The sequence below is a fragment of the Pseudophryne corroboree genome, unplaced genomic scaffold (genome assembly GCF_028390025.1).
Source record: "Pseudophryne corroboree isolate aPseCor3 unplaced genomic scaffold, aPseCor3.hap2 scaffold_222, whole genome shotgun sequence".
Classification (NCBI taxonomy): Eukaryota; Metazoa; Chordata; class Amphibia; order Anura; family Myobatrachidae; genus Pseudophryne; species Pseudophryne corroboree.
The window spans coordinates 764,136-776,296 of record NW_026968868.1 but is presented as its reverse complement, the minus strand read 5'-3'; the positions used below and the strand labels follow the sequence as shown (position 1 = coordinate 776,296).

The following is a 12,161-nucleotide window of genomic DNA, read 5'->3' as shown; positions in this document are numbered from 1 at the left end:
ATTGATATTTTGGCTCTTTTATTTTTACTTAAAGTACAATAACTTTTATCATTTTAATTTGTTTTAATAGTATATTGACAGCATTGTTTTCTTTAAAAAATCCACTTAATTTTCTTTACCCTATTACTGAAATGGTAATTGACAAAAACAAACTACATTGTCACCAGAAGAGCAATGCAAAATGTACAAGTGATATATGAAAATCATCTTCCATCTTGAATTTCAATGATGCATTGGGACAACAATTTGTGAGAAACATCTTCACCCACAAAGAAAGATTTTCTTAATTCCTTACCTGTGTGCTGATTAGATATCACCTTGTTTTCACATTAAACAGACTTCCCCGTGAGGAAGCAGCAAGGATGCAGTGACGTTTCCTGGTGTCAACCTGTATTATTTCAGTAGACATTGAAATGAGGATGCATCTTTGATGCCTTTCCAATGAAGCAAGTTTATTTCAGTAATAGGTGAAAAACCATTCCTACAAAGGTGTTAATCAGAGACTTGGCTTTGTGGACACTTTTCAGAGAGCAAATTTGTTAGCATAAACATAAAATCAGAAAATGAAGAGCTGTTTAATCACTCAATTGGACTTTTCTGCCAGCATATTTTTTTTCTCTGCAACCCACTGCTAAATTGTGCTTCCTAGCTGTTTTTTTATAAAATCACTTAATCAAATCTAACTCTGATTACATCAGAGAAGGCCAGGTACCCTACACCATAAGGGGGGTTTTTGAAATTTTGACTTGTCTACTTAAAGATCACCAAAATCTGATTACAAGGTCAATTACATCCCTGGGTGGGATTGAACCACCAACCTTTTGGTTAATAGCCAAACATGCTAACCGATTGCGCCACAGAGACACCTTGCAAAAGTCAATACTGACAAAGGCTAATAATCATTCATCTAGAACGTTTCCTAGAAAAACTTTAAAAAGTCAATAATCTGGAGAATTTTTGTAAGAAACACATTGGTACTTTCCCATGATGAGTGAGTGCTTCAGGATTTCTTGCACTTACATGGGCTATTAACCAAAAGGTTGGTGGTTCAATCCCACCCAGGGATGTAATTGACCTTGTCATCAGATTTTGGTGATCTTTAAGTAGACAAGTCAAAATTTCAAACCCCCTCTTATGGTGTAGGGTACCTGGCCTTCTCTGACGTAATCAGAGTTAGATTTAATTAAGTGATTTTATAAAAAACAGCTAGGAAGCACAATTTAGCAGTGGGTTGCAGAGAAAAAAATAACATTTTAAACCTACCGGTAATTTTTTTTTCTCGTAGTCCGTAGAGGATGATGGGGACTCCGTAAGGACCATGGGGGATAGACGGGCTCCGCAGCAGACATGGGCACTTTAAGAAAGACTTTAGATCTGGGTGTGCACTGGCTCCTCCCTCTATGCCCCTCCTCCATACCTCAGTTAGAGAAACTGTGCCCAGAGGAGACAGACAGTTCGAGGAAAGGATTTTTGTTAATCCAAGGTCAAGATTCATACCAGCCACACCAATCACACCGTATAACTTGTGATATACTACCCAGTTAACAGTATGAATCAAATCTAACTCTGATTACATCAGAGAAGGCCAGGTACCCTACACCATAACAGGGGTTTTCGAAATTTTGACTTGTCTACTTAAAGATCAACAAAATCTGATTACAAGTTCAATTACATCCCTGGGTGGGATTGAACCACCAACCTTTTGGTTAATAGCCGTACACACTAACTGATTGCGCCACAGCGAAACTTTGCAAAAGTACATACTGACAAAGGCTAATAAGCATTCATCTAGAACGATTCCTAGAAAAACTTTAAAAAGTCAATAATAAGGAGAGTTTTTGTAAGATGTTTCTTCCAGCAACCAATGAAGAAACACATTGGTACTTTCGCATGATGAGTGAGTGCTTCAGGATCTCTTGCACTTACATGTGCAGCAGAGTACTGTAATGGAAGCATGCTGGGTCCATAACCCAGAGGTAGGCAGATTGAAACTATCCTCTGCTATATGACTTGTCTACTTAAATATTACCAAAATTTGATGACAAGGTCAATTACGTCCCTGGATGGGATTGAACCACCAACCTTTTGATTAATAGCTGAACACACTAACCGATTGCGCCACAGAGACACTTTGCAAAAAGTACATACTGACAAAGACTAATAAGCATTCATCTAGAACGTTTCCTAGAAAAACTTTAAAAAGTCAATAATCTGGAGAGTTTTTGTAAGATGTTTCTTCCAGCAACCAATGAAGAAACACATTGGTACTTTCCCATGATGAGTGAGTGCTTCAGGATCTCTTGCACTTACATGTGCAGCAGAGTACTGCAATGGAAGCATGCTGGGCCCATAACCCAGAGGTAGGCAGATTGAAACTATCCTTTGCTATATGCATTTTTTTTTTGTTCATTAAAGTAATCCAAAACTGGGATTGATATTTTAGCTTTTATTTTTACTTAAAGTACAATAACTTTTACCATTTTAATTTGTTTTAATAGTATATTGACAGTGTTGTTTTCTTTCAAAAATCCAATTAATTTTCTTTACCCGATTATTAAAATGGTAATTGACAAAAACAAACTACATTGTCACCAGAAGAGCAATACAAAATGTACAAGTGATATATTAAAATCATCTTTCCAGCTTGAATTTCAATGATGCATTGGGGCAACGATTTTGTGAGAAACATCTTCACCCTTAAATAAAGATTTTCTTTATTCCTTACCTGTGTGCTAATTAGATATCACCTTGTTTTCACATTAAACAGACTTCCACATGAGAAAGCAGCAAGGATGCAGTGGCGTTAATGTTTCCTGGTGTCAACCTGTATTATTTCAGTAGATATTGAAATGAGGATGCATCTTGCTGCCTTTCCAATGAAGCAAGTTTAATTTAGTAATAGGTGAAAAACCATCCCTACAAATATGTTAATCAGATACTTGGCTTTGTGGACACTTTTCAGAGAACAAATTAGTTAGCATAAAAATAAAGCCAGAAAATGAAGAGCTGTTTAATCACTCAATTGGATTTTTCTGCCAGCATATTTCTTTTTCTCTGCAACCCACTGCTAAATTGTGCTTCCTAGCTGTTTTTTTATAAAATCACTGATTCAAATCTAACTCTGATTACATCAGAGTAGGCCAGGTACCCTACACCATAAGAAGGGGGTTTGAAATTTTGACTTGTCTACTTAAAGATCACCAAAATCTGATAACAAGGTCAATTACATCGTTGGGTGGGATTGAACCACCAACCCTTTGATTAATAACCAAACACACTAACCGATTGCGCCACAGAGACACTTTACAAACATACATACTGACAAAGGCTAATAAGCATTCATCTAGAACGTTTCCTAGAAAAACTTTAAAAAGTCAATAATCTGGAGAGTTTTTGTAAGATGTTTCTTCCATCAACCAACGAAGAAACACATTGGTACTTTCCCATGATGAGTGAGTGCTTCAGGATCTCTTGCACTTACATGTGCAGCAGAGTACTGCAATGGAAACATGCTGGGCCCATAACCCAGAGGTAGGCAGATTGAAACTATCCTCTGCTATATGCATTTTTTTTTGTTAATTAAAGTAATCCAAAACTGGGATTGATATTTTTGCTCTTTTATTTTTACTTAAAGTACAATAACTTTTACCATTTTAATTTGTTTTAATAGTATATTGACAGTATTGTTTTCTTTCAAAAATCCACTTAATTTTCTTTACCCTATTATTAAAATGGTAATTGACAAAAACAAACTACATTGTCACCAGAAGAGCAATACAAAATGTACAAGTGATATATTAAAATCATCTTTCCAGCTTGAATTTCAATGATGCATTGGGGCAACGATTTTGTGAGAAACACCTTCACCCTTAAATAAAGATTTTCTTAATTCCTTACCTGTGTGCTAATTAGATATCACCTTGTTTTCACATTAAACAGACTTCCACATGCGAAAGCAGCAAGGATGCAGTGGCGTTTATGTTTCCTGGTGTCAACCTGTATTATTTCAGTAGACATTGAAATGAGGATGCATCTTGCTGCCTTTCCAATGAAGCAAGTTTAATTCAGTAATAGGTGAAAAACCATTCCTACAAAGATGTTAATCAGAGACTTGGCTTTGTGGACACTTTTCAGAGAGCAAATTTGTTAGCATAAACATAAAATCAGAAAATGAAGAGCTGTTTAAACAGCTACTGCCTGAGGGTCTCTTGACCTGGTGCAATACCTCTGTAGCTTTTTGTTGAGGCGGGACGCCATCATGTCTATCTGGAACAGTCCCCACCGACTTGCAATCTGTGCGAAGACTTCCTGATGGAGTCCCCACTCTCCTGGATGTAGGTCGTGTCTGCTGAGGAAGTCTGCTTCCCAGTTGTCCACTCCCGGAATGAACACTGCTGACAGTGCGCTTACATGATTCTCCGCCCAGCGAAGAATTCTGGTGGCTTCCGCCATCGCCACTCTGCTCCTTGTGCCGCCTTGGCGGTTTACATGAACTACTGCGGTGACGTTGTCTGACTGGATCAGAACTGGTTGGTCGCGAAGTAAGGTCTCCGCTTGACATAGGGCGTTGTATATGGCCCTTAGCTCCAGGATGTTGATGTGAAGACAAGTCTCCTGACTTGACCAAAGACCTTGGAAATTTCTTCCCTGTGTGGCTGCTCCCCAACCTCGGAGGCTCGCGTTCGTGGTCACCAGGATCCAGTCCTGAATGCCGAACCTGCGGCCCTCTAGAAGGTGAGCACTCTGCAGCCACCACAGGAGAGATACCCTGGCCCTAGGGGACAGGGTGATCAACTGATGAATCTGTAGATGTGACCCGGACCACTTGTCCAGTAGGTCCCATTGCAAGATCCTCGCATGGAACCTGCCGAAGGGAATGGCCTCGTATGATGCCACCATCATTCCCAGGACTCGAGTGCAGTGATGCACTGACACCTGTTTTGGTTTCAATAGGTTCCTGACCAGAGTCATGAGTTCCTGGGCCTTTTCTATCGGAAGATAAACCCTTTTCTGGTCCGTATCCAGAATAATGCCCAAGCAAAGTCAGACGAGTCGTAGGAACCAACTGCGACTTCGGGATATTGAGAATCCAGCCGTTTTGCTGTAACACCTTCAATGAAAGTTATACGCTGTTCAGCAACTGCTCTCTTGATCTCGCTTTTATGAGGAGATCGTTCAAGTACGGGATAATTGTGACACCTTGCTTTCGCAGGAGCACCATAATTTCCGTCATTACCTTGGTGAAAATTCTCGGAGAAAATTCTGGAGAGACCAAACGGCAACGTCTGAAATTGGTAATGACAATACTGTACCGCAAATCTTAGGTACGCCTGATGAGGTGGATAAATGAGTACATGAAGGTATGCATCCTTTATGTCCAGAGATATCATAAAATCCCCCCCTTCTAGGCTGGCGATGACCGCTCTTAGCGATTCCATCTTGAACTTGAACCTTTTCAAGTATAGGTTCAGGGATTTTAAATTTAATATGGGTCTGACCAAACCGTCCGGTTTTGGGACTACAAACAGGGTCGAATAATTTCCCTTTCCTTGTTGAAGCAGGGGAACCTTGACCACCACCTGTTGAAGATACAATTTGTGAATTGCATTTAACACTATCTCCCTTTCCTGGGGAGAAGATGGTAGGGCCGATTTGAAAAACCGGCGAGGAGGCACCTCTTCGAATTTCAGCTTGTAACCCTGAGAAACAATTTCTATTGCCTAGGGATCCACCTGCGAATGAACCCAGATGTGGCTGAAAACACGAAGACGTGCCCCCAACTGGGCGGACTCCTTTAGCGGAGCCCCAGCGTCATGCGGTGGATTTTGTAGAGGCCGGGGAGGACTTCTGTTCCTGGGAACTAGCTGTGTTGTGCAGCTTCTTCCCTCTGCCCTTACCTCTGGCAAGAAAGGACGCACCTCGTACTTTCTTGTTTCTCTGTGATCGAAAGGACTGCATTTGATAATGTGGTGCTTTCTTAGGCTGTGAGGGAATATAAGGCAAAAAATTTGATTTACCAGCTGTAGCTGTGGAGACAAGGTCCGAGAGACCTTCCCCAAACAATTCCTCACACCTGTAAGGTAAAACCTCCATATGCCTTTTTGAGTCGGCATCACCTGTCCATTGCCGGGTCCATAGGACTCGTCTAGCAGAAATCGACATAGCGTTTATTCTAGAACCCAGTAGACTAATGTCACTTTGAGCATCTCTCATATATAGGACAGCATCTTTTATATGCCCTATGGTCAATAACATAGCATCCTTATCTAGGGTCTCAATCTCTGCTGATAAGGTATCTGTCCATGCTGCCACCGCGCTACAACCTCGGCCGACGCAATTGCCGGTCTGAGTAAGGTACCAGAATGTGTGTAAATGGACTTTAGGGTAACCTCCTGCTTGCGGTCAGCAGGGTCCCTGATGGTAGCCGTATCCTGGGATGGCAGCGCTACCTTTTTGGATAAGCGTGTCAATGCTTTATCCACCCTAGGGGAGGATTCCCACCGTATCCTGTCCATTGGCGGGAAAGGATACGCCATAAGAATCCTTTTGGGAATCTGCAGCTTTTTGTCTGGAGATTCCCAAGCTTTTTCACATAATTCGTTCAACTCATGTGAGGGGGGAAAGGTTATCTCAGGTTTCTTTCCCTTATACATGTGTACCCTCGTGTCAGGGACAGGGGACTCTGTGATGTGCAAAACATCTTTTATTGCAATAATCATATATCGAATACATTTAGCCAATTTTGGTTGTAACTTTGCATCATCGTAGTCGACACTGGAGTCAGAATCTGTGTCGGTATCTGTGTCAACTATTTGGGATAGTGGGCGCTTTTGAGACCCCGAAGGTCCCTGCGACATAGGGACAGGCATGGGTTGACTCCCTGACTGTTCCCTAGCTTCAGCTTTGTCTAATCTCTTGTGTAATAAGTTTACATTAGCACTTAAAACATTCCACATATCCATCCAGTCAGGTGTCGGCGTTGTCGATGGAGACACCACATTAATTTGCTCCTGCTCCTCTCTAGGAGAGCCTTCTACCTCAGACATGTCGACACACGTGTACCGACACACCATACACTCAGGGAATCCTCTTATCTGAGGACAGTTCCCCAACAAGGCCCTTTGGAGAGACAGAGAGAGAAAGTATGCCAGCACACACCCCAGCGCTATATGACCCAGGAAAAAAACACAATCATTTTATGTTTACCCAGTAGCGCTGTATTTCCATATATATATGCGCCTAATTATGTGCCCCCTCTTCTTTAAGACCCTCTTTCTACCGTGGTATAAGCAGGGGAGAGTCCATGGAGCTTCCCCTCAGCGGTGCTGTGGAGAAAATGGCGCTGGGGAGTGCTGAGGGAGAAGCCCCACCCCCTCAGCGACGGGCTTCTGTCCCGCTCAAATAGCCCCCCCCATAAAAAAATGGCGGGGGCTCTTATATATATATACAGTGCCTAGCTGCATATATATTTATTTTGCCAAAGAGAGGTCTATATTGCTGCCCAGGGCGTCCCCCCTGCGCCCTTCACCCTTACACTGACTGCCGTGTGTGAGGTGTATGGGAGCAATGGAGCACAGCTTTACTGCTGTGCGTTACCTCAGTGAAGATCATGAAGTCTTCCGCCGCCTCTGAAGTCTTCTTTTCTTCTCATACTCACCCGGCTTCTATCTTCCGGCTCTGCGAGGGGGACGGCGGCGCGGCTCTGGGACGGACGGCGAGGGTGAGACCTGCGTACCGATCCCTCTGGAGCTAATGCTGTACAGTAGCCTAAGAAGCAGAGCCTATCAACTCACAGAAGTAGGTGTGCATCTCTCCCCTCCGCCCCTCGATGCAGGGAGTCTGTTGCCAGCAGGCTCCCTGAAAATAAAAAAATCTAACAAATATACTTTCTGTCAGGAAACTCAGGAGAGCTCCCTGAAAAGCACCCAGTCTCCTCTGGGCACAGTAGTAAACTGAGGTCTGGAGGAGGGGCATAGAGGGAGGAGCCAGTGCACACCCAGATCTAAAGTCTTTCTTAAAGTGCCCATGTCTCCTGCGGAGCCCGTCTATCCCCCATGGTCCTTACGGAGTCCCCAGCATCCTCTAGGACGTAAGATAAAAATTATGCTGGCAGAAAAATCCAATTGAGTGATTAAACAGCTCCAGAGCTGCTCTGTAAGGCAAGTAAAAGGGTGTGGGCCCTGCAGCACTACCTGTAGTTTGCATTGTGCATTGGAAGCCTAGTTTGCTGTCTGTTTCCACTTCTTTTTTCTTGATCCCCTCCCGTCTATACCCTTGTGCACTATCCTGACTTCTCCTCCCGTCTGCTTACTTTGTGCCTTCCAATGCACAATGCAAACTACAGGTAGTGCTGCAGGGCCCACACCCTTTTACTTGCCTTACAGAGCAGCTCTTGAGCTGTTACAGTGCCCAGCTGCTGCAAGAAATCAGCGTGAATGCTTCAGGGGCTGGGGCATGGCCAACATGAGCCCCACACCGAAGGAGGGTGGGGGTGTTTAATGCGAACTAGGGGTCTTGCACAATGCGAACTACAGGTAGTGCTGCAGGGCCCACACCCTTTTACTTGCCTTACAGAGCAGCTCTGGAGCTGTTACAGTGCCCAGCTGCTGCAAGAAATCAGCTTGAATCCTTCAGGGGCTGGGGCATAGCCAACATGAGCCCCACACCGACAGAGGGTGGAGGTGTTTAATGCGAACTAGGGGTCATCCAAGTGCCGCAAAAGGCCGCCATGCCCTGCACGCCCCTTTTCTCTTTTCATATGCAGACGAGGGTTGAAGCCAACTTTGACCCACTGCTTGGATGACATCGCCATATGCAAATCCATCTGCTGCAGGCCTTCCCCCAGGAATGCTTGCACTAGTTGTTGCATTTGGTTTGTTGTTTGGGGGTGCTTCAGTATTAGGCAGCCTTCTGCCCTCCCATGTTCATCTGAAAATATGTGTTCTCCCTGCAGTTGTTGTCCCCAGATGAGAGTTCCCTTGTGCTGCCTCAGTTGAATCTCCTTTACTTGACAGAGATGTGCCTGAGCAGCGGCCCTCCCCAGCCCTATCCCAAATCATACTTATTTTGCATAGGAGATACCATGGTCATGAAGACTGTTCTCCCAGGGTGCGGTTCATTCATTGCATTCTGGGTATGCTGACCCCTGTGATTTCCCCAAATGTGGGAAACTCGACTGCATTATTTAATGCGAACTAGGGGTCATCCAAGCACCGCAAAAGGCCGCCATGCCCTGCATACCCCTTTTCTCTTTTCATAAGCAGACGAGGTTTGAAGCCAACCTTGACCCACTGCTTGGATGACATCACTTGCTGCCTTTCCAATGAAGCAAGTTTAATTTAATAATAGGTGAAAAACCATCCCTACAAAGGTGTTAATAAGATACTTGGCTTTGTGGACACTTTTCAGAGCACAAATTTGTTAGCATAAAAATAAAGCCAGAAAATGAAGAGCTGTTTAATCACTCAATTGGATTTTTCTGCCAGCATATTTCTTTTTCTCTGCAACCCACTGCTAAATTGTGCTTCGTGGCTGTTTTTTTTATAAAATCACTTAATCAAATCTAACTCTGATTACATCAGAGAAGGCCAGGTACCCTACACCATAACAGGGGTTTTCGAAATTTTGACTTGTCTACTTAAAGATCACCAAAATCTGATAACAAGGTCAATTACGTCCCTAGGTGGGATTGAACCACCAACCTTTTGGTTAACAACTGAACACGCTAACTGTTTGTGCCTCAGAGACACTTTGCGAAAGTACATACTGACAAAGGCTAATAAGCATTCATCTAGAACGTTTCCTAGAAAAACTTTAAAAAGTCAATAATCTGGAGAGTTTTTGTAAGATGTTTCTTCCATCAACCAATGAAGAAACACATTGGTACTTTCCCATGATGAGTGAGTGCTTCAGGATCTCTTGCACTTACATGTGCAGCAGAGTACTGTAATGGAAGCATGCTGGGTCCATAACCCAGAGGTAGGCAGATTGAAACTATCCTCTGCTATATGCATTGTTTTTTGTTAATTAAAGTAATCCAAAACTGGGATTGATATTTTTGCTCTTTTATTTTTACTTAAAGTACAATAACTTTTACCATTTTAATTTGTTTTAATAGTATATTGACAGTATTGTTTTCTTTCAAAAATCCACTTAATTTTCTTTACCCTATTATTAAAATGGTAATTGACAAAAACAAACTACATTGTCACCAGAAGAGCAGTACAAAATATACAAGTGATATATTAAAATCATCTTTCCAGCTTTAATTTCAATGATGCCTTGGTGCAACAATTTTGTGAGAAACATCTTCACCCATAAAGAAAGATTTTCTTAATTCCTTACCTGTGTGCTGATTAGATATCACCTTGTTTTCACATTAAACAGACTTCCCCATGAGGAAGCAGCAAGGATGCAGTGACGTTTATGTTTCCTGGTGTCAACCTGTATTATTTCAGTAGACATTGAAATGAGGATGCATCTTGCTTCCTTTCCAATGAAGCAAGTTTAATTCAGTAATAGGTGGATAATCATTCCTACAAAGGTGTTAATCAGAGACTTGGCTTTGTGGACACTTTTCAGAGAGCAAATTTGTTAGCATAAACATAAAATCAGAAAATGAAGAGCTGTTTAATCACTCAATTGGACTTTTCTGCCAGCATAATTTTTTTTCTCTGCAACCCACTGCTAAATTGTGCTTCCTAGCTGTTTTTTATAAAATCACTTAATCAAATCTAACTCTGATTACATCAGAGAAGGCCGGGTACCCTACACCATAAGAGGGGGTTTGAAATTTTGACTTGTCTACTTAAAGATCACCAAAATCTGATAACAAGGTCAATTACGTCCCTGGGTGGGATTGAATCACCAACCTTTAGGTTAATAGCCATACACACTGACTGATTGCGCCACAGCGACACTTTGCAAAAGTACATACTGACAAAGGCTAATAAGCATTCATCTAGAACGTTTCCTAGAAAAACTTTAAAAAGTCAATAATCTGGAGAATTTTTGTAAGAAACACATTGGTACTTTCCCATGATGAGTGAGTGCTTCAGGATCTCTTGCACTTACATGGGCTATTAACCAAAAGGTTCCCACCCAGTGATGTAATTGACCTTGTGATCAGATTTTGGTGATCTTTAAGTAGACAAGTCAAAATTTCAAACCCCCTCTTATGGTGTAGGGTACCTGGCCTTCTCTGACGTAATCAGAGTTAGATTTAATTAAGGTGCGCAAGGACATAGAAAGGAGCGGTTTAAGAAAAGAGAAGTGGAAACAGACAGCAAACTAGGCTGGAGAGAGACCTGAGACAAAGAGATCTGAATTATACGAGAGCCGACCAGGGGAAACACAAATTATGCAGTCAAGTTTCCCACATTTGGGGAAATCGCAGGAGCAGCACACCCAGAGTGCAATGGGTGAGCCTTGCCCTGGGAGAAGCACCTTCATGATCATAGTATCTCACCTGGCAGGTAAGTAGGAGTTGGGCTAGTGCTGGGGAGGGTCGCTGCTCGGGTACGCCCCTGTCAAGTGAAGGAGATCCAACTGAGGCAGCACAAGGGAACTCTCGAAAGAACAACAAGGCTAGAGGAAGATCTGAGACAAAGAAATCTGACTTTTACCAGAGCTGACCAGAGGAAAGCACAAACACAGTCCCCCACTACCACCAGGAAACATTAACGCCACTGCATCCTTGCTGCTTTCTCATGTGGAAGTCTATTTAATGTGAAAACAAGGTGCTATCTAATTAGCACACAGAAAAGAAAATTAAGTGAATTTTTGAAAGAAAACAATACTGTCAATATACTATTAAAACAAATTAAAATGGTAAAAGTTATTGTACTTTAAGTAAAAATAAAAGAGCAAAAATGTCAATCCCAGTTTTGGATTACTTTAATTAACAAAAAAAATGCATATAGCAGAGGATAGTTTCAATCTGCCTACCTCTGGGTTATGGACCCAGCATGCTTCCATTACAGTACTCTGCTGCACATGTAAGTGCAAGAGATCCTGAAGCACTCACTCATCATGGGAAAGTACCAATGTGTTTCTTCATTGGTTGATGGAAGAAACATCTTACAAAAACTCTCCACATTATTGACTTTTTAAAATGTTTCTAGGAAACGTTCTAGATGAATGCTTATTAGCCTTTTTCAGTA

At 42.3% G+C, this 12,161-nt stretch overlaps 1 non-coding gene and 1 pseudogene across 1 annotated transcript; one reads left to right on the top strand and one right to left on the bottom strand.

Annotated features, from left to right (window-relative positions):
• The first annotated feature begins 9,057 nt into the window (after window positions 1-9,057).
• LOC135008366 (U1 spliceosomal RNA) lies at window positions 9,058-9,236 on the top strand (annotated as a pseudogene).
• A 2,083-nt stretch (window positions 9,237-11,319) lies between these two features.
• LOC135008192 (U1 spliceosomal RNA) lies at window positions 11,320-11,482 on the bottom strand. Its single transcript, XR_010208007.1, has one exon. It is a non-coding gene; the product is annotated as a U1 spliceosomal RNA (small nuclear RNA).
• Window positions 11,483-12,161: the final 679 nt, after the last annotated feature.